This window comes from Mesoplodon mirus (genome assembly GCF_964341445.2).
Source record: "Mesoplodon mirus genome assembly, chromosome: 9".
In the NCBI taxonomy this organism is placed as follows: Eukaryota; Metazoa; Chordata; class Mammalia; order Artiodactyla; family Ziphiidae; genus Mesoplodon; species Mesoplodon mirus.
Genome location: NC_138985.1, coordinates 60,298,539 through 60,324,965, shown reverse-complemented (window position 1 = coordinate 60,324,965; position 26,427 = coordinate 60,298,539). Strand labels below are relative to the sequence as shown.

General features: G+C 40.3%; 1 protein-coding gene across 1 annotated transcript in view; it reads right to left on the bottom strand.

Moving 5' to 3' along the window:
* Nucleotides 1-26,427, bottom strand: part of MTERF1 (mitochondrial transcription termination factor 1) — a 462,335-nt gene that overhangs the window by 86,307 nt on the left and 349,601 nt on the right. Inside the window, exon 7 of the transcript XR_014294933.1 lies at nt 9,163-9,242. The gene's annotated coding sequence lies outside the window, so the exon portion shown is untranslated. The remainder of the gene's footprint in view (nt 1-9,162; nt 9,243-26,427) is intronic.

Here is a 26,427-nt window from a genome sequence, read left to right as displayed (position 1 = left end):
CAAGGAATTCCCTTTTTCTTCTTCTTAGTGCTGTCATGCTTTATGATACTTTGCCTCTACTTCCCCCATAGACTGGCACAGAGTACAATCATGAGACAGGCAGGGAAGGTGAACAAGGGGAGATAGAAGAAGAGAAAACATTTTCTGCCTCCCCTCTTTAGGCTGTACTACTAATTCTTACTGTCCAGGTGATGTGAAGCCTCACAATGCCATGTGAAGCCAGAGAAGTGCCCACATGATGCTAGCATCCCAAGCTACATCCAGGCCCAATGGGCTTCTGCTTGATTGTGTTAAATACACAAGTGCACGCACGCATACACACACACATTTTGCATTCAGGTTTAAGAGAAAGAATGACTCCATTCTCATTTGAACCAAATACCAGAGGACATATTTTTGACTTGAAAATGACTGCTTAATTTTGTAGACTTTTAGTTTAGAAAAATACCAAGCCTATAGGGCTTATATGCCAGAGAAGGGCATGAGAAGGAAGGAAGCTTTAAGACAGGAGGAACTCTTGACAAACAATTTCAATGAAGCTTTGTATTTTCAAAGCAGTTTTAAATCATGAAGTAGCCCACCCAGCTATCCCGAGAAAGTAGGTCAGCACAATATTTTCACAGGTGAGGAAACTGAGATACAGTGTTTGGTGGTTCACCCAACATGTACAACTCGTGTAGGAACACAAACTTCCGGATTTCCATCCGGACATACTCAAGTAGGCTGCCTTCTTCCCAGAAAGAAAATACAGGCAGTTAGCAGCTTTTATTTTATATTTTAATACGCTAAATAGGCTAAAACACGGTTGCTGTAGACCAAGAAGTCTTAAGGTGAAAGAACACCAAAGGGTAGAGTTTGAAGCTTGTGAATATTTCCCAACCTAGTCAACAGTTCAGATGATCTGTTCTGGGCATACTGTAGCCAAAGCAGCTGCTAGAGAATCAGGAGGCCTGGATTCTAGGAGTAAGCAGCATGGCTTTGCAAGAGTCATTTAAAATCTCCGAGCCTTGCTTTTTCATCCTCAAAATGAAGACACTATTTTTTAAAGTTTTCCATTTGAAAAATGCAAAAAGACATAAAATAGTTAAATCACTCATAATTTAACTGTGCTTTCTGAAGTAGATACAAATAGGCGTGGTAGTGTTCCTTCTCTACCCCTCTAATACCATCCCAGAACTTGAAGCATATTTTTCTAGGCTCATACCAATACATAATATATTTTTACATAAATATATGTAAGGGTCACACTTTATAATTTTTAATAAAAATGATTCATGCTGTACATGTTGTTCTATAACTTTTTCCTTTACAATATGACATCATTCCACTTCATACTGATCCTGTTTTTTTTAAATTTTATTTATTTTTTTATACAGGAGGTCCTTATTAGTGATCAATTTTAAACACATCAGTGTATACATGTCAATCCCAATCTCCCAATTCATCACACCCCCACCCACACCCCCCGCCGCTTTCCCCCCTTGGTGTCCACACGTTTGTTCTCTACATCTGTGTCTCAATTTCTGCCCTGAAAACCAGTTCATCTGTATCATTTTTCTAAGTTCCACATATATACGTTAATATATGATATTTCTTTTTCTCTTTCTGACTTACTTCACTCTGTATGACAGTCTCTAGATCCATCCCCATCTCTACAAATGACCCAATTTCGTTCCTTTTTATGGCTAAGTGATATTCCATTGTATATATGTACCACATCTTCTTTATCCATTCGTCTGTCAGTGGGCATTTAGGTTGCTTCCATGACCTGGCTATTGTAAATTCTGCTACAATGAACATTGGGGTGTATGCGTCTTTTTGAATTATGGTTTTCTCTGGGTATATGCCCAGTAGTGGGATTGCTGGATCTATGGTAATTCTATTTTTAGTTTTTTAAAGAACCTCCATACTGTTCTGTATAGTGGTTGTATCGATTTACATTGCCACGAACAGTGCAAGAGGGTTCCCCTTTCTCCACAGCCTCTCCAGAATTTGTTGTTTGTAGATTTTCTGATGATACTCATTCTAACTGGTGTGAGGTGATACCTCACTGTAGTTTTGATTTGCATGATACCTCATTGTAGTTTTGATTTGCATTTCTCTAATAATTAGTGATATTGAGCAGTTTTTCCTGTGCTTCTTGGCCATCTGTATGTCTTCTTTGGAGAAATGTCTATTTAGATCTTCTGCCCATTTTTTGATTGGGTTGTTTGTTTTTTTAATATCGAGTTGCATGAGCTGTTTATATATTTTGGAGATGAATCCTTTGTCCATTGATTCATTTGCAAATATTTTCTCCCATTCTGAGGGTTGTCTTTTCGTCTTGTTTATGGTTTCCTTTGCTGTGCAAAAGCTTTGAAGTTTCATTAGGTCCCATTTGTTTATTTTTGTTTTTACTTCCATTACTCTAAGAAGTGGATTAAAAAAGATCTTGCTGTGGTGTATGTCGAAGAGTGTTCTTCCTATGTTTTCCTCTAAGAGTTTTATAGTGTCTGGTCTTACATTTAGGTCTCTAATCCATTTTGAGTTTATTTTTGTGTACGGTGTTAGGGAGTGTTCTAATTTTATTCTTTTACCTGTAGCTGTCCAGTTTTCCAAGGACCACTTATTGAAGAGACTGGCTTCTCTCCATTGTATATCCTTGCCTCCTCTGCCATAGATAAGTTGACCATAGGTGCGTGGGTTTATCTCTGCACTTTCTATCTTGTTCCATTGATCTATGTTTCTGTTTTTTTTTTTTTTTTTTTTTGCTGTACGCGGGCCTCTCACTGTTGTGGCCTCTCCCGTTGCGGAGCACAGGCTCCGGACGCACAGGCTTAGCAGCCATGGCTCACGGGCCCAGCCGCTCCGCGGCACATGGGATCCTCCCAGACCGGGGCACGAACCCGTATCCCCTGCATCGGCAGGCGGACTCTCAACCACTGCGCCACCAGGGAGGCCCTATGTTTCTGTTTTTGTGTCAGCACCATATTGTCTTGATTACTGTAGCTTTGTAGTATAATCTGAAATCAGGGAGTCTGATTCCTCCAGCTCCGTTTTTTTTCCCTCAAGACTGCTTTGGCTATTTGGTGTCTTTTGTGTCTCCATACAAATTTTAAGATTTTTTTGTTCTAGTTCTGTAAAAAGTGCCATTGGTAATTTGATAGGGATTGCAGTGAATGTGGAGATTGCTTTGGGTAGTATAGTCATTTTCACAATGTTGATTCTTCCAATCCAAGAACATGGTATATCGCTCCATCTGTTGGTATCATCTTTAATTTCTTTCATCAGTGTCTTATAGTTTTCTGAGTACAGGTCTTTTACCTCCTTAGGTAGGTTTACTCCTAAGTATTTTATTCTTTTTGTTGCAATGGTGAATGGGATTCTTTTCTTAATTTCTCTTTCTGATCTTTCATTGTTAGTGTATAGGAATGCAAGAGATTTCTGTGCATTAATTTTGTATCCTGCAACTTTACCAAATTCATTGATTAGCTCTAGTAGTTTTCTGGTGGCATCTTTAGGATTCTCTATGTATAGTATCATGTCATCTGCAAACAGTGACAGTTTTACTTCTTCTTTTCCAATTTGTATTCCTTTTATTTCTTATTCTTCTCTGATTGTCATGGCTAGGACTTCCAAAACTATGTGAATAATAGTGGTGAGAGGGGACATCCTTGTCTTGTTCCTGATCTTAGAGGAAATGCTTTAAGTTTTTCACCAGTGAGAATGATGTTGCTGTGGGTTTGTCATATATGCCCTTTATTATGTTGAGATAGGCTCCCTCTATTCCCACTTTCTAGAGAGTTATTATCATAAATGGGTGTTGAATTTTGTCAAAAGCTTTTTCTGCATATATTGAGATGATCATATGGTTTTTATTCTTCAATTTGTTAATATGGTTTATCACATTGATTGATTTACGTGTATTGAAGAATCCTTGCATCCCTGGGATAAATCCCACTTGATCATGGTGTATGATCCTTTTAATGTGTTGGTGGATTCTGTTTGCTAGTATTTTGTTGAGGATTTTTGCATCTATATTCATCAGTGATATTGGTCTGTAAATTTCTTTTTTGGTAGTATCTTTGTCTGGTTTTGGTATCAGGGTGATGATGGCCTCATAGAATGAGTTTGGGAGTGTTCCTTCCTCTGCAATTTTTTGGAAGAGCTTGAGAAGGATGGGTATTTTAGCTCTTCTCTAAATGTTTGATAGAATTCACCTGTGAAGCCATCTGGTCCTGAACTTTTGTTTGTTAGAAGATTTTTAATCACAGTTTCAATTTCATTACTTGTGATTGGTCTGTTCATATTTTCTATTTCTTCCTGGTTCAGTCTCGGAAGGTTATACCTTTCTAAGAGCTTGTCCATTTCTTCCAGGTTGTCCATTTTATTGGCATAGAGTTGCTTGTAGTAGTCTCTTAGGATGCTTTGTATTTCTGCAGTGTCTGTTGTAACTTCTCCTCTTTCACTTCTAATTTTATTGATTTGAGTCCTCTCCCTCTTTTTCTTGATCAGTCTGGCTAATGGTTTATCAATTTTGTTTATCTTCTCAAAGAACCAGCTTTTAGTTTTATTGATCTTTGCTACTGTTTTCTTTGTTTATATTTATTTATTTCTGCTCTGTTCTTTATGATTTCTTTCCTTCTGCCAACTTTGGGTTTTCTTTGTTCTTCTTTCTCTAGTTCGTTTAGGTGTAAGGTTAGATTGTGTATTTTCGATATTTCTTGTTTCTTGAGGTAGGCTTCTATAGCTATACACTTCCCTCTTAGAACTGCTTTTGCTGCATTCCATAGGTTTTGGATCGTCCTGATTTCACTGTCATTCGTCTCCAGGTATTTCTTGATTTTCTCTTTGATTTCTTCAGTGATCTCTTGGTTATTTAGTAACGTATTGTTTAGCCTCCATGTGTTTGTGTTTTTTACGTTTTTTTCCCTGTAATTCATTTCTAATCTCATAGCGTTGTGGTCAGAAAAGATGCTTGATATGATTTCAAGTTTCTTAAGTTTGCTGTAGCTTGATTTGTAACCCAAGATGTGATCTATCCTGGAGAATATTCTGTGCGCACTTGCGAAAAACATGTAATCTGCTGTTTTTCGATGGACTGTCCTATAAATATCAATTAAATCTACCTGGTCTATTATGTCATTTAAAGCTTCTGTTTCCTTATTTATTTTCATTTTGGATGATCTGTCCATTGGTGTAAGTGAGGTGTTAAAGTCCCCCACTATTATTGTGTTACTGTCGATTTCCTCTTTTATAGCTATTAGCAGTTGCCTTATGTATTAAGGTGCTCCTATGTTGGGTGCATATATATTTATAATTGTTATATCTTCTTCTTGGATTGATCCCTTGATCATTATGTAATGTCCTTCCTTGTCTCTTGTAACATTCTTTATTTTAAAGTCTATTTTATCTGAGATGAGTATTGCTACTCCAGCTTCCTTTCGATTTCCATTTGCATGGAATATCTTTTTCCATCCCCTCACTTTCAGTCTGTATGTGTCCCTAGGTCTGAAGTGGGTCTCTTGTAGACAGAATATATATGGGTCTTGTTTTTGTATCCACTCAGCAAGCCTGTGTCTTTTGGTTGGGGCATTTAATCCATTCACGTTTAAGGTAATTATCGATATGTATGCTCCTATGACCATTTTCTTAATTGTTTTGGGTTCGTTTTCATAGGTCCTTTTCTTCTCTTGTGTTTCCCACTTAGAGAAGTTCCTTTAGCAACTGTTGTAGAGCTGGTTTGGTGGCACTGAATTCTCTTAGCCTTTGCTTGTCTGTAAAGCTTTTGATTTCTCCATTGAATCTGAATGAGATCCTTGCCGGGTAGAGTAATCTTGGTTGTAGGTTCTTCCCTTTCATCACTTTAAGTATATCATGCTACTCCCTTCTGTTTTGTAGGGTTTCTGCCGAGAAATCATCTGTTAACCTTACGGGAGTTCCCTTGTATATTATTTGTTGTTTTTCCCTTGCTGCTTTCAATAATTTTTCTTTGTCTTTAATTTTTGCCAGTTTGATTACTATGTGTCTCAGCATGTTTCTCCTTGGGTTTATCCTGTATGGAACTCTCTGCACTTCCTGGACTTGGGCGGCTGTTTCCTTTCCCATGTTAGGGAAGTTTTCGACTATAACCTCTTCAAATATTTTCTCAGGTCCTTTCTCTCTCTCTCTTCTCCTTCTGGGACCCCTATAATGTGAATGTTGTTGCATTTAATGTTTCCCCAGAGGTCTCTTAGGCTGTCTTCATTTCTTTTCATTCTTTTTTCTTCATTCTGTTCCTCAGCAGTGAATTCCACCATTTTGTCTTCCAGGTCACTTATCCGTTCTTCTGCCTCAGTTATTCTGCTATTGATTCCTTCTAGTGTAGTTTTCATTTCAGTTATTGTATTGTTCATCTTTGTTTGTTTGTTCTTTAATTCTTCTAGGTCTTTGTTAAACATTTCTTGCATCCTCTCAATCTTTGCCTCCATTCTTTTTCCGAGGTCCTCGATCATCTTCACTATCATTATTCTGAATTCTTTTTCTGGAAGGTTGCCTATCTCCACTTCATTTAGTTGTTTTTCTGGGGCTTTATCTTGTTCCTTCATCTGGTACATAGCCCTCTGCCTTTTCATCTTGTCTCTCTTTCTGTGAATGTGGTTTTTTTTCCACAGGCTGCAGTATTGTAGTTCTTCTTGCTTCTGCTCTCTGCCCTCTGGTGGATGAGGCTGTCTAAGAGGCTTGTGCAAGTTTCCTGATGGGAGGGATTGGTGGTGGGTAGAGCTGACTGTTGCTCTGGTGCGCAGAGCTCAGTAAAACTTTAATCCGCTTGACTGCTGATGGGTGGGGCTGGGTTCTCTCCCAGTTGGTTGTTTGGCCTGAGGCAACCCAACACTGGAGCCTACCTGGGCTCTTTTGTGGGTCTAATGGCGGACTCTGGGAGGGCTCACGCCAAGGAGTACTTCCCAGAACTTCTGCTGCCAGTGTCCTTGTCCTCACGGTGAGCCACAGCCACCACCCACCTCTGCAGGAGACCCTCCAACACTAGCAAGTAGGTCTGGTTCAGTCTCCCCTCAGGTCACTGCTCCTTCCCCTGGGTCCCTATGCTCACACTACTTTGTGTGTGCCCTCCAAGAGTGGAGTCTCTGTTTCCTCCAGTCCTGTTGAAACCCTGCAATCAAATCTCACTAGCCTTCAAAGTCTGATTCTCTAGGAATTCTTCCTCCTGTTGCCTGACCCCCAGGTTGGGAACCTGACGTGGGGCTCAGAACCTTCACTCCAGTGGGTGGACTTCTGTGGTACAAGTGTTCTCCAGTCTGAGTCACCCACTCAGCAGTTATGGGTTTTGATTTTACTGTGAGTGCGCCCCTCCTACCGTCTCACTGTGGCTTCTCCTTTGTCTTTGGATGTGGGGTATCTTTTTTGGTGAGTTCCAGTATCTTCCTGTCGATGATTGTCCAGCAGCTAGTTGTGATTCTGGCATTCTCGCAAGAGGGAGTGAGAGCATGTCCTTCTACTCCACCGTCTTGGTTCCTAATGGTCCTGTTTTGTTTTGTTTTTTTAGGCTGTGCCAGGTCTTAGCTGCACCATACAGGATCTTTGTTGCGGCATGCGGGATCTTTAGTTATGGCTTGCAGACTTCTTAATTGTGGCATGGATGCAGGATCTAGTTCCCCAACCAGGGATCGAACCCAGGCCCCCTGCATAGGGAGCTCGGAGTCTTACCCACTAGACCACCAGGGAAGTCCCCATGATACTGTTTTAATGGTTGCAAAATACTCCATTGCCTGGATGTTACATAATTTGTTTAGTGATTCCTTTTTCTATGGTCTTTTGTAAGGTCCAAGGAAGATAATACATGATAAAGTGCTTTGTCAACCATAAGACTTGGTCTAAATATAGAGGATTATTTTCATTATTTATCAAATATAAATGACCTAACTATATTGGTTTTAGCTTCTAAGCTCTCAATGTATTTAACACTTGGTAGATATACAGAGAGAGAAGTAATATACCTCCTGTAATGCAGTCAACATCATCATTTGAAAATTGATTTATTGCATGAGTTTAGAAAGAACTGTTAATTGAATGTACAAGGCAACATCTAATGGATACTCTCAAAGGGGAAAATTCATTTTTATCCAATGAGTAACCTCTACTTATTCAGCTGATAACTTATATTCTAAAGTAAATTATTTAAATCTCATACGTTACTCTTGCAAGTAAATCAGAATTGAATGTTAAAAACTATAAAGTGACGTATGTGAAAGAAAGATGTATTGATGTGCTCTGATACACAGAATAAATATGAGCTTTTGTTTCTTGTTTTGTATATGTGTCTGTGTTATGTTTGTTTTACTTTATTTTAAATTGTCCTTGAAATAGCAGTTAAGTAATAGCAGGTCTTTTTGGCAAGGGACAGAGCTGAAATTTTTACTAAGAAAGTGGAAGCTGAATTTTCTGTCTCTGATATGCTATCTACAAATTTAAAATAAAATGGAGCAGTAAAGTTTTTATAAACAAGCCTGCTTATAAGAGGAATATATGGATCTTGGCCTTAATTTTCCAAGTTCCTCATATGCTCTAATTAATTGGACCATTCTCCACTTCATTTTATCTGTGCAACACAAGAGATGGTACACAACAGAGTTTGCTTTACTCCCATGTCTTAGGGTAAGTGGTGACATTTAATGGGATCTTCTCCTAAAGACAGGGTTGGGATATACGGTTTACAATCCTCCCCAAACCAATGCCATCCTTTTTCTTGTCCAAGGGCTGGAAGACAGAGGTCAAGGGTAGTTGGTCTCTGCTACTACCCACCACTCGGGTAAAAGTACAAAACCATAGGCTGCCTGTTAGATCTCTGAGGCCACATCCCCAAGTACTTGGAAGGGGTGTTGCTAACACTGCAGCAGAATCTAGACCCTGCCAGCGGGCCTGTGGATGTGAGACAGCCATATGCTAATGGTGACTGAATTCTCAACCTTTATTCCTCTATATCTTCATGGTAGATATTGTTCACAAGCACAGCCCGCAGTCACAGATACACACAGGCTATAGGAAGTGGCACCTTCACTTTGTCACCCAGGCAAGAAAACATATCAAAATGCAAGTGAGGGAATGTGACATTAACCTAAGGATAATCTTTAATCCCTTCTGATGTGCAAAACTTTGACACTTTGTTCACAAGTGATTGTGACCTACCAGCGTAGTCCAGTACGCCATCTCAGGAACACTGGAGAAGGTTCTTATTCAGGTCTCTTTCACATCGGAATTCTCTGACTCTATGAAAGATACAAAGATCCCAGTCACAACCAGGCAGCAATTCCTCATAGGATTTTGATCAACCAGAGTGATTTTGTATAGAAACACCCAGAAAGCTGGCAGAGGACCAGTCTTTCTCTCTCACATGTAAGACAACATTTCCTAACATCTGGCCTGGAGAAAATTTCCCTCTGCTCCCTCATTCACTCCACAAACTCCAGAAGACTTACTTCTGCCTAAAGCTGCATTTGTATGAGATGGTTACAGATAATAGGTGGAAACTCAGTTCTACATCATGTAAAAAATGTATCCAGGGAAAGGTCTACAGAGGACAGGACCCAAGGAAGCCAAGGAGACCAAATATCAAATATTTGACTATCAAATTTCCCCATCCTGATCTCTCCCTCCCCCAACCCTTTTTTTTAAGTTCTAAGTCACTGATTAAAGGTTTTCTTACAGATAGCTTCTTCTCTGTATTTAAATTCACCCAGAGATGGTACTAGAAGTGTGCCTCTGAAGGTTTTCAGTGCTGCTCTCATCCTGGAGGAGGGAAGAGTGGGGCCCTTTGCACAGAACTCCCCCCCATCCCCCACCTCAAATCTGTCTTTTCACTGTTGGTGAACATTTACATGTCTCCTGCTGGCCGCTGATCTCACGTGCACTCAAGTGGTCATACGTGGAAGGGACATGTCACTAAATGCTGCTGCCTGCTGAGCTCTTGATTTGCACGGATAGGAGCACTGCGTAATGGCCTACTGAGCTAATCTTCACAGGAAAGAAGGTTACCCTCGCCTTAGTTACTCTCCCTCTGGAAAGGGGCTCTGTATTCAGCCTTATGTTTATGAAACATGAAAACACATGTTGTAAAAATGTTCTGCATATAAATGAAATAATGCAAAGCAATTATTATGCTTGTTAAGAAGGCAACAATATGATTATAACATGAAAAGTGTTAATAGTGAATAAAACATGTTTTAACTTGTTGAAAATCATTTGCCTCTTTCTTAAAAGCACTGTGTGCAACTAAAACAAGGAAAGATGCCACACTGAAGGAGGATGTAAAAGGCAGAAACCTAAACACAATAGAGACAAAAGCCAAAAACCCAAAAGTCAAGTTCAATGTGTTATCTATGCAGACTGGCTGTCAATATTTTTCAAATTAGCTGGTTAACTGCCAGATCTCCAGTTTACTTCTGGCTGTGAAGATGGAGTTTGTGTGTCAAAATTAGATGCTTCATAAATGGTTCTTCTGATGTTATCTTCAACTTCATCTCCTTTCCTAAGTAGGGCTATTAAAGTAGCTTTTACAGTGGCAGCAATTTTTCCATCTAAAGGAAAATAGCTTAAATGCTTAATGGGTCCAATTCTCTGTAGAAGTCCCAGGGCAAAGATGCTGGGAGTGAGTCCTACAAGTAGTCCCTACAGGAGCCTCTGGTGGGGTAGAGTGGGTCACTGGGGGAGTAGATGGAGCTTCTCTGCTCCCACCTTCAGGGTGCTCCATAAGGGTAATGGAGATTATGAATAATCAACCTTATTCATAAGAGCTCTCAACCTGTCATGCCAACTCATGCTCTTCCTCTTCTCATATCTTCCCTCTCTTCAACCTCCAACCCATCTCCCTGCCACACACCTCCGCCTCTCAGCCCCTGTCTTTCCACCCCACTCCCAGAGAAACAACAAAGGTATCACACAGGAAGTCTTCCTCTTCTCCCTCGATGCTTATAAACCACTGCCCATCCACACGCATCCCCTCTTCCTTCCCCTGTCTAGGGTAAACCCCTCCACCTGGGCTTTGGATCCCATCCCTTAATGATTCTCAGGGGCTTCAGACCACTCTCGAGTATAGCTTACCTTCTCTCCTTTATATTCAACTGGTCTCTTTAGCCGGAGAGTTTCCACTGACATTAAACATGGAAAATGTCATCTGACCAGAGTGGGCTTGCCAGATTAAATCCAGGGTAAACAACAAATAATGTTTTAGCCTAAGTATGTCCCCAATATTGCATTGGATATACTTAATACTGAGAAGTACTTGTTGTTTACCTGAAATTCAAATTTGACTGGGCATCCTTCATCTTTTTTTGTGAAATCTGGCAACCGTACGCCAGAGAGGTCTTTCTTGACCATTCACTGTATAAAATAGTACTTCCCCCACTTCAGATAGTTTCTATCATGTTCCTTCACTTTTTTTCATCCTCATACACTATCACCACTGGGCTTATTATGTATTTATATGTTTATTTATTGTCTCTGTCCCTTCACCTTCTCACTAGAATGTAGATTCCATTGGAACAGGGGTTTTTAAATTCTTTGCTGCGTCTCTTCTGCCTAACATAGGGCTTAGCATAAGATAAGTGTCTGATAAATGTGTTGAATAAATGTATGCTTGAGTCTCTCTCTCCTTTTAAAACAATTATCACACAACCCCATAATCCCCCTAGATCTACTCCTCCATCTCTCTCATCCACTTCAGAAACTGATTTTGTAACAGATCTTAACACTCATCGTCCCTGTGATTTCATCCCAGTTTCTCTTCTTCCTACTCCAGCCTGGCTCCACTCTTATTATTCCACCAAAGCAGCTCGAAGGTCACGGATTAATTCCATGTTGTTAAATCACATGGACATTTTTTACCCCCATCTAATCTCTCAACAAGAGTTGATGTTATTGACCACTCCTTCTTCATGAAATAAGTCCCTTATTTCACTGGTACCGCACCCTCCTGGTTTTCCTTCTACCTCCATAATCACTTCCATTGCCAGTATATCCTTCTCTACCTGGCCATTAAAGTTTGACTTTAGTCCTAGGCCCTCTTCTCTTTTCACTCTGTGTTCTCTCCTCCAGGTAACCTCTGTGTGGCTTCAACTGCCGTTCATTAGCTGATGACTCCAAAATTTGTACATCCAGCACAAAGCTCCCCTCTTAGTTCCAGACCTATATACCTATTTGGTATCTCCACCGGATGTCTCAAAGTTGTATCAAACTCAATTATTTAAGACTGAATTTAATGCATCGTCTGCTTATCTAAGCCCTGGTCCTCTTCTTTTGTACCACATCTTGGTGAATGACACCTCTGTGCATCTAATGGCATAAGCCAGACAACAAAAGTCATCCTTGACTCCTGTAAATCTCACCTCCCAAATAGCTCTTGAATCCATTCATTTATCTTTACCTCCATGGTCACCTAATACAAAAGACAATTAACTCTTGCTAGACCACTGCAATGGCTTCTTAACCCAAAGAGCTATATTCAATGACTCCAACCTCTTCCTAACTTGTTTTCCACATTTATAGCCACAGGGATTCTGCCACCTGTCAAAAATTCTTCCTTGGTTTCTTAGAAGGCTCCAACTTCTCTTTCCAGTTTTATCACATGCCACTCTCTTCTCCATTCTCTCAACAGCAGCAACACTGGCCAGGAATCAGTTTCTTAAATGCAACTATACATTCAAGAGGGCTGGATGAGAAAGTGATTACAAAATAACTTGCTTAAAAGAGTGAAGTAGTAAGAAATAATGTTTCATATGAAAATCTGCCATCAGCCATCCGCCAAAAACATCATCTAAAATTTAGGGCTGAAAGGTCCTTCACACATAATCTGGTCTAATTCTTTCCCTCCAAATAAGGACATGAGGAAATAAGGGTCCAGAGAGGAGCATGGAATGACTAAAGCCATAAAGCTATTTAAGGGCAGAGCTAGGAGATAAATGCCTGAATCTAAAGTCACACCTCTTGCCCCAAGTGAAGAGTGAATAACTGATGAGAAATAAAGTGACCTGAGAATTACCATAGCTCTAAAGACATGGAGGAGAGATCAGAATGAGGCTGAGGCAGATGAAAGGAGCTAAACCAATCTGCTAATCAACCAGCAAACATTCCCACAAGAGAACTAGTGAGCCTTCAGACATAAGAATCAGGAACTTTGTCAATGAGCTTTTCAACCAGATTGAAAAAGCCTCCTATAAATATTCAATAGCTTCCAGAAAGATAGTCAATGGATGTGGATTGGATCAGGGTTGGGGGCTTGGGGTACCAACTGCTCAGTATATAAGTAAACAAGTGGGTCCTGACCAAACTTATCAAGTGAGAGCCCACCTTCTATTAAGTCAGCCACATAAGCCACCTATTACCACCTGAGATTTTCACAAAGAACCCTTTCCAGCTTCTATGAGTCCTTGAAGAAACTAAAAATCATCAACTGATGTCCACTGAAAGTTACAATTTAGGGCCACAGATTCAAGGCACCACTACTTCCTGACAATTAGGCAAAGATATCATCAGAGAGATCCTGGTCCATTGCCTTTCAAAGGAAAGCCCAAGCCTACTGAGCACAATTCATACTTTGAAACTAAACTTACCATTCAATGGCCAAGGGGAGCTTTCTGGAGGACACTTCTATTGAGATCAAGAGAGGCTGAGTAAATACCCTGTGTGTGCTTATCAGTACAGGCGCTGAAGTGTAAATGAGTGTGAAAGTTGCCTTTTGGTGTCAAAAGACCTGACAAGATTCTTTTCCAAATGGGATTGAAATTATTAGTAAATTTGTTGAGCTAAGAGACACTGTTTATCAGCTGTATTTTTAATTGGTTTCCAGGGAACACCTATGTTAGGGTTATAAGCATCAAAGGTGATAAACAACTTAATTATCTTCCCAGAACCATTAGGAAAAAGTATCACTGTTGGTGAGTTTCCTTTAATGTCTTCTTTTGAAATGCCATCCTGCTACTATTGTCGAACTATCTGTAGTTTTATTTCCCAGAGCTCTGATGCTCCCTTCATAAATAGAAAAGGCAGTTAGAAGTAAATTAATGAAGTTAACAACATTTGCACTGGTCAGATATATCTTAAGTTACCATTGGGCATAGCTTCTCCTTGGAGAAGCAGCAAGTTAAAGGGAATCAGAAAACCTTGAGAGAATTTTGAGGGATGAGGCAGAAAGCCCATGAGGAGCTGGAAAGGCCTGGGCATGGTACCCATTCTTTATTAGGGTGGTTTCCGAGAAAAGAGAGCTGCCAACTGGGAAGCTGTTATAGGGAGGGGAGGGAAGAGTTTCGTATTTTGTTTATTTCCATTCACTGTCTTTGAATTTTATTCATGAAGAAAAATGGAAACATGAAGGCAGAGTGTGGTAGTTGTTAGTAAGCCAGACTCTCTGTTCAACATATATTTCTTCCCTCAGATTCCATCATTGGAGCATGAAGGTTTTTTCATTTTCTAGGCTCTACTCAAATACAATGTCCCTGGGAGGACTTTTAATTTTTTTTAATTACTGCTATAACAGAGAACAATAACCTTTCTGTAGAGAACAAAGAACAAGTAGTAAGTGGGATTTGAATAGAGGCCAAAGACGGACTTTCCTAAATTCAGTTTTGCTCAGGACTAACACTGAGTTGCATTTTGGTTTTGCCTCCTTTTCTTATTTCTTTTTTACATGGAAAATTTTTCTGAATCTCACCTTCACTCTTTGAACTGGGGTTATGTGGTTAGACTTAACTGTCTTTTTACCTGGCAGAAAATGAATGAGAAACAATCTGTTTTGAGTGTCTCAAGAAGTGATGCCATACAGAATCAGGCAAATATACTATAATCACTTTTACACACTTCATGTTTTTAAAGATGTTAACTGGGGTGAAAAACAGAGTTGGAAAGGGAAGCTATTCCTGTCTCATTTTACAAACAAAGAAACTGAGGCCCATCTGGAAACAGCTATCAGCCCAGGGCTCCTGGAGAACTAACCCATAGCCTTCCCACTTGATTCTGCTAAGGGAAATCTTGCACCATGGTTGGGACTGGAATCATATTAAATAACTGTCTCCATGTAATATCCTTGATGTTGAATACAATTAAAGAGAAACACAGTGCCACCATCCTTTCAGCCCTGCCCCAAACTGGCAGTCTACCAAGGCCAAACATTAATTTCTCAAAGTAATTTTGAAGCACAGAATGTTATATCACAATAAAAATGTCAGTTGGACATTAAAAATAAGTGCTTTGAAAAAAGAAGTATTTTCAAATACCTGTCTTAATTGCTCTGGATTTAATCTGAGAGTGGAGCAACTGAGTAGTCTCTTCATCTGACTTCATTCAAAAGAAGTGGGATCTTCTTTTAGCACTAATGGGTCTATTAACCTGGGATCTAGACTGTGAACTTATAGACGGGCTTGTCTTTCTTCACATTTATCTCTACCATCATCAATTTCCCCTCTCATCTTCCCTTGTCCAACTGGTCAGCTTTAAATTTTTTCTGAATGTTGATGGGAATTGTTTGTTGAAGAACAAAAGGTCCAGCTATATCCATTTATATAATACAAGCTTTAGAGAGAGAAAGAAGAGAGAGAGAGAGGCTATTCCAATCTTATGAGTCCATATTTGGCATGTGGTATGTTTTGGCTCCAGAAAGGTATTTTAAAAATCCCGGTTATCTCAGACCAAATTGCCTTAGTCTGCCATGGGTCAAGGAGGAATTTCCACGCTGCCTGCAGACTCCAACACCTCTGCTCCGTTTCCTCCATATTACCACCACAGCCATATTTCTGAGATCTTTCTAGAGGATGCAGGTAAGAGAGATCTTTCCTCCAGAGTTCAGTTTCACACTGGAGAAAGAAAGACATCTTCCTGCTCCGGGTTCTATTATTGTCGACAGGGAAAGTGCAAAGATGGTGAGTTTTATAGCATTTAATAGGCAAGCAATCCATGGCCCACCAATATTTGACTCTGGCAATTTCTGTCAGCTCATGTTGATGCTGGTCAGTGACAAAGTCACAGGACTATAGGAGCCCGACGCCCACCAAACTTTTGGTCTGAGTAGAAACAATGGAAAGCATGATGGTTTTTAGAGACTAAAACACATGTTTAAGAATTCTGCATTTCCAAGACATGTCCCAAGTTTTCCTCAAGATCTTTTCATACTCTAACTACAACAAAGAGATGTAACACAAAGTCCCCAGTATCTGTGGCTGCCTGTGACTGTGACATGGCTGCCTGTGACTGTGACATGTCCTTAAGGGAGCCTTTGTGCCCTTAAAATATTTGCCCTGATTTATTTATGAAATTGTTTTATAAAACAATTCTATCTACTATTACTAACACTACTAGAATTAATAGAAAGATAGTTATCATCCCAGTGCTATTCTTCCCCACCAGGATCGGGTTAGGGCTTCAGACTGAACCTCAATACTTGTTGAAGTCAAAGCTGCAATCCAGGTGATTTACGTCTATGGAGATGTTTCATCTTTATATCTTATTTCTCTAGTACCCGCTTAGCATTTTTCGTCCCTGACTGGCCAATGGCACCCTCACTGTAGCACCTGATCAGTGTCTTACCTCTCTAAACAGTTCCTCTCAAGAATGTCACCCCACCTCCTTTATTAAAACTCTGCATCTTGCCAGATCATCTATCTTAGCAAAACTTTAGCATCCTGTGTTCCTCTTCCTCAAGATCTTGTAGATAACCATTAAGAGATTTAATATACCAGCACATAATAAGGTTACATGGGCAATATAGTTTAGCCCTTAAGAGTAGTTGCTTTAAAGTCAAACCGTGATATATAAAACATTTCATTGTAACTAATAATGGCTGAATCAAAGAAAAGCTATTCATCAACAGCAGCAGCAGCAGCAACTATTAATGGTATGATAATCACCCTCCCCAGATATTATAATTTCTCTTCAGACTTTCAGTGACTTTATCCATTAAGGTAACAAATGTGAAAATTTCTGCCTTCTAGCTGGTCAACTGGGGTATGGTCTTTCTGAGATGTTTTCAATCCTTCCGATTCTTCTCCTGCCCTGCACTGAAGGCTTCCAGCCCTGATCAGTCATAGCTGCAGGCAGGGCTGGGGCAGTGCACAGCAGAGAAAGAAATGGCCAGGTGGGGTGGGCTCAAGTGTAGCCACTCCAAGTCTCCTTACTTCCTCTCCTCTCAGGAGCCATATGGCCAGTGCAGCCCTGAATTCCTCAAGTTCCAAAGCCGAGGTTCATGAAGTATCTTTAAGCTCAGGGTAAGATGAGCAGATGAGAAGACAAGGATACTCATTCCTCTAATTTAAGCCCAGCAGTCTTAATATTCCACATGACAGGGTTTAAGATAAATGAAGAAGCCTTTTTAATGTGTGTAGAAGAAATGGGCAAATACACACCCTTCCCTTAATCCTCAAGTGTGGCACAGGAATTGGTATCTCCTGAACCACTTATAAGTGAAACTAGCAGAGTGGTGATAACATTCCAGAGCGAGCCATTGAGACTTGCTGGTTCACATTGATTGTGAGGCCTTTCCCATTTCTAGTGACTTGTAGTCTGTCTGCAAGGAGGCTAACAGTGAGCCATGTGCCGAGCACTAATGCTTTCCTGACTCTGGTTACCATGTTGTACTGGCTCTAAAATAGAACATATTTCTCAAGTGAGTTAATGCTCACTTATTACTTTGTTGTAATGTTTAATTATCATAAATGACACTTAATTGTTTAATTACTAGACCAAAGAATAGATAAGGACTTGCAGCAAGCAAAATATAAGACCAAGCTTCGCTCTCTATAGAAAGCCACATACATTGTATATGCATAGGTACTGTAAATGTATGTACAGTATTTTATATGAGCATTTATACATAAATCTATACTTGCATATGTTTTAGACATACCAGATTGTCACGAGTCTGATTATCATACATGTGGACCACAGGAGAGATGCAGCCCTCAGGAAGAAATGGTTGGCTCAAGAGGTGAATTCTTTGCACAGGCTGCTTGAGTAACAGTGTTACTGAGGACTATTACTACAGACACTGCTGAGCAGTGCTGACCCTGTCCTCTTTGAGAAAATAATTCACACTGCAGTGAAAGCCGAGTGATTGGATTGTTCATGGCACCAATTCAAGATAAAGAGAGGGTAGGCCAACCGAATATGGTCTCTTAGCTGGAGTCTTACCCAAAAGAAGGACTGATCCTTTGGGGAAATATGAAGGAGCAATATTCACTTAAAAGCCCTCTGTGATTTGTGCTGAGCAGTACCTACAAGTCTAAAGGAATGTTGACCTCCTTTTTTCACAAGAGGAAAAGATAAGGAGACCTGAACAAATTCAAAGCAATTCTAGGAATGCGCTCTTCTCACAACCAAATGTTTTCAGAGAAGCTGCTCCTTATGGATCATTTCTCAAATGCAGTCACTGAGGGCACTGGGAAGTTATTCCAGTTTATGGAGGCTAATAGTAATAGCTCCTGTTAATTGAGCACTTACTATGTGCCAGATGCTGAGCTAAGTGTTTTACCTGTGTTCCTCTACGTATTTACTTCTTACAATGATCCTACTAGGTGCATCCTACTTCTATCTGCATTTTATAGATATCCTTATCTATAAGGATCTATAACTAAGCCGGAGAGGGTAAGTAATAAGCCCATCATCACACAACCAGTAGGTGGCAGAAGAAGAATTTGAACGCAGGCAGTCAGTCTCCAGATCCCATCACTTTAACTACCCACCTATACTAGTACACCTTGCACTGGTTTGGGACTGATGCTGAGGGTTTCAAAAACTCAGAATAAATCAGGAAAACTGGATTGGTTCTCACCAATTTTGAGTGTTCTCCTTTGCTGATGGGGAGTCTTGGAAAATATCTACCAAGAAAATGGAAACAACAGCAGCAAAGGTTCTGGTGAACCAGTGTCTCATTGTGACTCAATCCTTAGGAACAAGTCAAGACTCTTACATTCCCCTGCTTGGCACTGACTACTGTAGTAGAGGCAGGAGGCTCAGTGGAGGTTAACTGTTGGGAAGTGTGTTTCACAGCTCCCACTCCTGGGGCTCATTAACCACAAAGGAGATGGATGTCAAAGAAATGATATAAGTCACCCGGGGAAGAAATGGCTAATGACACTAGTCTCACATTCCCAAGCCCAGAGGTAAATCACATATTCCCTTCAGAGGACGCTTTTAGTGCTGCCACAAAACTATTAGGGTTGTTAGAAAAAAGACAGGTGAATCTTTATATTTTCTTGGCTGTCTAGTACCATCATATGTGTACTCAGTATTTTGAAAAGAGGCTTTAGACGTCATAAAACCCACAGGAGGATTTGATGATAATCATCTTGTACAAAGTCCTCCTTAATTGCCTTCCTAATGTCTGAGGTGACTCTCCTCATTTGAAAATTGCTTCATTTTAGCAAAGGGCATTTTATAAAATATATGGCCTACAAACTAGCCTTACCTCTGAGGGGTAAGGGGAGGATGCTCTTTTACGTGTTTGGGGAGGGACTTTTTTTTTTTTTTTTGATAGGGATCCATTTTATTTATTTTTAACATCTTTATTGGAGTATAATTGCTTTACAATGGTGTGTTAGTTTCTGTTGTATAACAAAGTGAATCAGCTATACGTGTACATATATCCCCATATCACCTCCCTCTTGCGTCTCCCTCACACCCTCCCTATCCCACCCCTCTAGGTGGACACAAAGCACTGAGCTGATCTCCCTGGGCTATGCAGCTGCTTTCCACTAGCTATCTATTTTACATTTTGTAGTGTATATATGTCAGTGCCACTCTCTCACTTCGTCCCAGCTTACCCTTCCCCCTCCCCGTGTCCTCAAGTCCATTCTCTACATCTGCATCTTTATTCCTGTCCTGCCCCTAGGTTCTTCAGAAACTTTTTTTTTTTTTGGATTCCATATATATGTGTTAGCATACACTATTTGTTTTTCTCTTTCTGACTTACTTCACTCTGTATGACAGACTCTAGGTCCATCCACCTCACTACAAATAACTCAATTTCGTTTCTTTTTATGGCTGAGTAATATTCCATTGTATATATGTGCCACATCTTCTTTATCCATTCATCTGTTGATGAACACTTAGGTGGCTTCCATGACCTGGCTATTGTAAATAGTGCTGCAATGAACATTGTGGTACATGACTCTTTTTGAATTATGGTTTTCTCAAGTATATGTCCAGTAGTGGGATTGCTGGGTCATATGGTAGTTCTATATTTAGTTTCTTAAGGAACCTCCATACTGTTCTCCATAATGGCTGTATCAATTTACATTCCCACCAACAGTGCAAGAGGGTTCCCTTTTCTCCACACCCTGGGAGAGACTTTCTATGTACTCCTTCAACAAAGTTATATGGAGCAGATTCTACATGTACCCAGAGGCTGAGGAAAATACAGGGATAGATGGCATGGTCCTTTTCTTAAAGAAGACTTTGGAGTAGTGTCTGAAATTATCAGAAGGGATAAGATGAAGACAAACAGCAGGACAGGACTTGCTGCCACACAGACATGGTGGGTGTATTGCCGACATTTTGTCTGAACCATCCTTATTTGTTACCACCACTCAAGTCTCTTCTACCATAAAAATAAACAAGTAACACAAACAAACTGAGGAAGATAAAATTGAAGATAGAACACCACAGAAAATGTTTTAAAGTCCAATTTATCGATATTTTAAACCCTTAGCTTCTAGACTCATTTTGATTATGAATAAGTCTTACAATAGCATATTTACAAAGGCAAAAGTCATGAGAAAGAGAATTTCTAGAGGGAGAGAAAAGATAAATTGGCTACATGGTACATGAAAAAAATCACTTTCTGGGTAAATAAATTAGATTATGGGCTCCAGATCTGTGACTTGCTATATTAACTTTATAATACACAGCCTCTCTGAGCTTTAGTTTTCTTCATATAAGACTAATAGTACCTGCCCTGATGTGAGAATAAAATGAGACATAAGTATAACATACTCCATAACCAGATTCTTTCTGGAGGAAAAACTGAGTGAGCCCATAGGCCTTTAGCCTTTAATTACTTTTTCTTTAGCTGTTTTCTTTATTTATTTGTTCAAAGTGACACAAATAGGGAGGGTGCTTCTGTAATGCTAAGTGATTTCTTACCTCAGGAAGATGGAAACACCCTTATATCAGATACCTGATATGCATCACTTCCAGTTCTGTCTTACCTGTCTCTAACTCCAGCCACTGCTGTGGTGACTAGTTCTGCATAGTTTCTGATAAAATTCATCCAGGCTCAACTTGACAGTGATGCACGAAATGTCTTGATTTTGCACCTGCTGCCAAAGGGTCCCCATACAGAAGTTTAGAATGCCACAGGACACTTCCAGGCACTCATGTAAATACAACCTGGAAATGCAATGGACTTAGCACCCCCATGGGATGAAAATTTCCCCTTTCTCCCCCTAGAGAAACAGTCCTGAGAAGTAGCTGTATGGCTTCGCAGAGGATGGTCTTTCAAAATGAAACAATCAGTTGAACTTAGCTTCAGCCAGGTTGATCAGCATTCTTGTGTTTTCCTCCAACCTTCTCTGCTTCATACTCCATATTCCTCATTGTGAATTATACTGCCTAATTAAATAGTATGATGTAAGACTTTGGTTCAAACTCTACTTTCTGGTGAACCAAGGCGAAAACAACTGATAGCAGAGTGGCTCCAGAAAGCAGCCCTTCAGGAGGGTATTTTGGATCTCAGTTTAAAAGACCCCATTGCTAGCAGCAGATATGGTGATGATAATCTCTGGCATGTAGTGACATTATAACTAAGACTTTCACCTGTGGTAACTGGGCTGCGATGCAGGTGGTAAATGAGGGGGCTATGGTAGTGTAAGGCATGGATAAAATGTGGATGATAGAAATTGTGGAATAGAGACAACTGCTGTTAGCTGCAGTGGAAGCTTTAGAAAATAATAGACTCGAGGAAGCAAAGTGTCAACTTAAACCAGTCTGTAAAAGCCAGAAATCCTCTACAGCAGCTTCAGTGGAAATGGTCATCTCCTGGAAACATAGGGAAGACCATGCTGAAAATCAAACCCAGGATCTAATTGTAAAGGTGGCAGAGTGAATATGTAGCCTCACAAATCTCCGCTATCAAAGTTAGTACCTTGGCAGGAAAGGAGTGGATGGGACTATTTGGCTGAACCACGCTGAGAATCTTGAGCTCTCACTAAACCCTCCCTTACCAGAGGACAGAAGTGGCTGCCTACCTGGAGACCATTCAAGGACTTCCCCTAAGGCAGGTGCCTCATAAAATGATATTTTTTCTCCTTAAGGTATGCCCCAGCATCCCTCATTGTCTCGAGACTGTTGACCAAGGTGAAGTCTCAGTCCAACCCAAGCACTACTCCTGGAGGATACACACCAAAAGAATTGCAGAGATTTGCTAATATGGCCTGGACAGAATAGGGGCTACACAGGTGAGAATGGAGCTTGAGAGTCCTGGACTGGAGTGGGGAGGTCAGGTACGGGGCTGGATAAAGGAAAATTTACTGACGTGGGGCACCCATCCATGACTGGAATTCAATATCCTACAAAGAACCGCGGGAGCCGGTCCTAATTGTCTGTTGAGACATGCCTTGAAGTTTGGTGAAGAGAATACTAACACCAACTACCATGGTAGAAAAATCACAGCCTATCATCCAGTTTCCAGATCTAAATCAGTTCACAGACCCAGAGTACAATGATTGTTAGGGAGGCCGGGATCTCTTGAGGAAGAACCCTTCAATGTCACCACAAGTATATACAGGAAATCTTCCTCTGACTTGTCCCCTAAATGTACCTGTGGCCATTCGTTAGAGTAATTGTTCACTGTTGAAAGGGGAAAACCTAGCCCTTTTAAAGTCTGTTAGATAAAGAGTTGGGGCTGAAATGAAACCAAAAGACCTGAAATGCCATCAAGGACATTCAGTTAGAATAAAAGCTCATCTGAGAACCATGATAATAAAGTTTTGGCCCAAAATTGTCTCACAGTGGGTCCATAGTATTCATAGACCCATCTTGAGGTTATTTCTCATTCTCTTAGTGTATCATTAGGATAAATACATTTATCAGCTGTTAGAACCCTTACACTGGTTCCCAGATCTGTAATGTAAAGGCCATTATGGTACAAACAGCCAAGTAGAAACTGCCTCTATCTCTGTCCAAGACCACAAATCAGAAGCAATGCTGCATCCCAGGAGGAACTGCAGAGCTTGGTGCCACTGTCAGACTTACTTGAAGTATACAAATGTGATTGTTTCCATCATATCCCTTGTTCAATTTACCTGTCTGGCCCTGAAAAATCCTGAGGGATCATGGCAGATAATGTAAAACTACCATAAATTTAGCCAGGTGTTAAACCCAGGCACAACTACCATGCCAGATGTGTTATCTTTCCTGTGAGTGGATTAAAAGAGACTCTGGTACCAGCTTGAGACAAGTAATCTGTGAATGTGTTTTGTTTTTTTTTTTTTTTGCTGTACGTGGGCCCCTCACTGCTGTGGCCTCTCCCGCTGCAGAGCACAGGCTCCGGACGCGCAGGCCCAGCGGCCATGGCTCACGGGCCACATGCCGCTGTGCGGCATGTGGGATCCTCCCGGACCGGGGCACAAACCCGCGTCCCCTGCATCGGCAGGCGGACTCTCAACCACTGTGCCACCAGGGAAGCCCTGTGAATGTGTTCTTCTCAATGCCCATAAGAAGGAAGGATCAAAAGCAGCTCACGTTCACATTGCAGGGGCAGCAACTCACTTGTGAAATTTTGTAATTTCAGTCCCCACAAACTTAAGGTTCTGGTTTCCACTGTGGGGTGGATAAGAGGTAGGGGTCTTTCTACCAGGTGCACAGAAAAGGTTCCATTGAACTTGAACCTTTAACTAGCATGTTGTAACTCTTCATGCCAGTGCATCAGCAAAGAAGAGAGTTATTGTATGTGCTCATCAACCTAATTACTATGTGGAGCTACAGCTGCTGCTACAGAATACAGCCAGGGAGGAGTATGGCCAGTATCAGGAAGAGGACCTTAGTGGCAGCTCTCTTAATCATGTGTACTTATATTGACTCTCCTTCTTCCTTCCCTGATTCACTCCTCTTGCCCCTCACTCCAGCACTCTGAAAGCTGGGAAAGTACAGAAGCCTTTGCCTCAGGTTCCCCTTTCAGTAGAACCCAAGCTCAGGCTGCTGTCCTGATGGTAGGTTCAAATGTACTTACTTGCTGGGACAGAATGGATATGCCAGGCACATTACATATTTTATTTTATTTTATTTAATCATCACGATGATCTTGAGAGGTAGAATGGTTACTTCTCTTTTCCAGGGAGGGAGACAGTTTCAGATAAGTCAAGGATTTTGCCAAAGGACATATAGCTTATGAGTTGCGGAGCCAGGTTTTGACCCAGAAAGTGTCTAACTCTAAAGCTCAAAGTCCTTCCTCTATACCTTCATGCCTAGGTCAGTGATGACAAAAATGAGTACTCAGAAAGAAGACAATTCACACTCTTGTATCATTCTGATAACCCCCTTTGCACTATTAGTGGTTGGTTTTCACTTTAAGTTTTAGTTTTTCTTTTTAATATGTAAATTAGTACACAGCGTACTTCTCTACAGGTAAATATTGTAGGAATGTTAAAGGGAATGGCAGGGGTCCATCATTCTGAAACGTGTGATGGAAGAAATCAGAGTGCTCTTTTAACAAATCAGTATCTAAGAAGTGAAGTAAGTTAGAAAGAGAAAAACAAATACCGTATGCTAACACATATATATGGAATCTAAAAAAAAAAAATGGTTCCGGAGAACCTAGGGGCAGGACAGGAATAAAGATGCCGATGTAGAGAATGGACTTGAGGACACGGGGAGGGGAAAGGGTAAGCTGTGACAAAGTGAGAGAGTGGCACGGACTTATATATACTACCAAATGTAAAATAGATAGCTAGTGGGAAGCAGCCACATAGCACAGGGAGATCAGCTCAGTGCTTTGTGACCACCTAGAAGGGTGGGATAGGGAGGGTGGGATGGAGACACAAGAGGGAGGAGATATGGGGATATATGTATACGTATAGCTGATTCACTTTGTTGTACAGCAGAAACTTAACACACCATTGTAAAGCAATTATACTCCAATAAAGATGTTTTTAAAAAAAAGATCTAAGAAGTGAATATAGAGACTAAGTAAAAAGTCAGCTCATTAAAATTTTTTCTCCTTCAGGAAATAATTTGCTTCTAAATAAATTCAACACAATAAAAATATGAGAGAAGAAGAAAAATATGAAACATCACATCATTTTAAGTTTGATTATGTCACTGAATAAATTAAATGGCTGTAGAGTAGAAAGAAACATAATCCATAAAGGAAGTGAGGAAAGTTAAAGCAGTCAACAGTAATTAAATGGTGACTGAAGATGAGTGGAAATTGATTTGTATTAGCTGAAGGTCATTCCTGTCTTTTAGAATGTTATGCATCAGGAAAGAGAGAAAAGAAAGGTTTCTACTATTTTGATATAAAAATATGTCAGTTCTCAGCCAAGGTCACTAATTCAAGACAGCAGTAGATTCCGAGTATACATTCTAATATTCCACACCTACTGGCAGGTATTGAAATAGATAAGATCCTTTAATAAGGCTGTTTGGGAGTGAGTCATAAGAGCTTCATTGGTTTGCTGGCTGTTTATCCTTGTGGAAGCTGAAGGCTGACGGACTCAATCCAATGCAAATAGAGGTAAAATTGGCAGCTTGAGCTTTTAGCTGACATGGCATCTGATGGAAAGTCCTCTGTCCCCAGCGTTATATCTGCTCAGTAGGGACTCAGATGACAGCAGGAGGCTGCAAAAACTTGTGCTCTACCTCAGATTCTGTTATGTTGTTGCCTCTGGATGTTAAGCTTTCTTATGTAACACATCTAATAGGAAACAAAACTGCATGATGTTTATCATTTTTATTATGAATGCTAACATTATAAATAATCAATCATTATTATTAATGATGATGACTACTATTTATTCAGTGCCTACTATGTTCTATATTCTACTTTATTCTGGTTCTTTTATATATATATTGCTGTACCTAGAACTCTGGAAGGTAGGTATTATTATTATCACTTTCTGTTTGAGGAAACTGAGGCTCAGAGGGAATAAGTTACTTGCCTAAAACGAAGGCTGAGGTACTAAATCAGTGTAGGCTCCTCTCTACTGTTTCCATTATACAATGTGGCTGCTGATTCATTCCCAGGAATCTAGATTAGCAAGGGCAGACTTTAATAAAATCCTTCTTGTTACCACAAGGTGTGTTACAGAGTAGAATTAATGCACATTTTTGGAGTGGTAAGTAAATATGATTAAGGCCGCTGCCATAGAGCATGGCTGAATCAATAATAACAGCAACAAAAAACAGAAATTGATTCACTATGTTAGGGTCATAATCTCTATCAAGTTATGTAAAAGACAGTTTCTTCAGCAAGTGGTG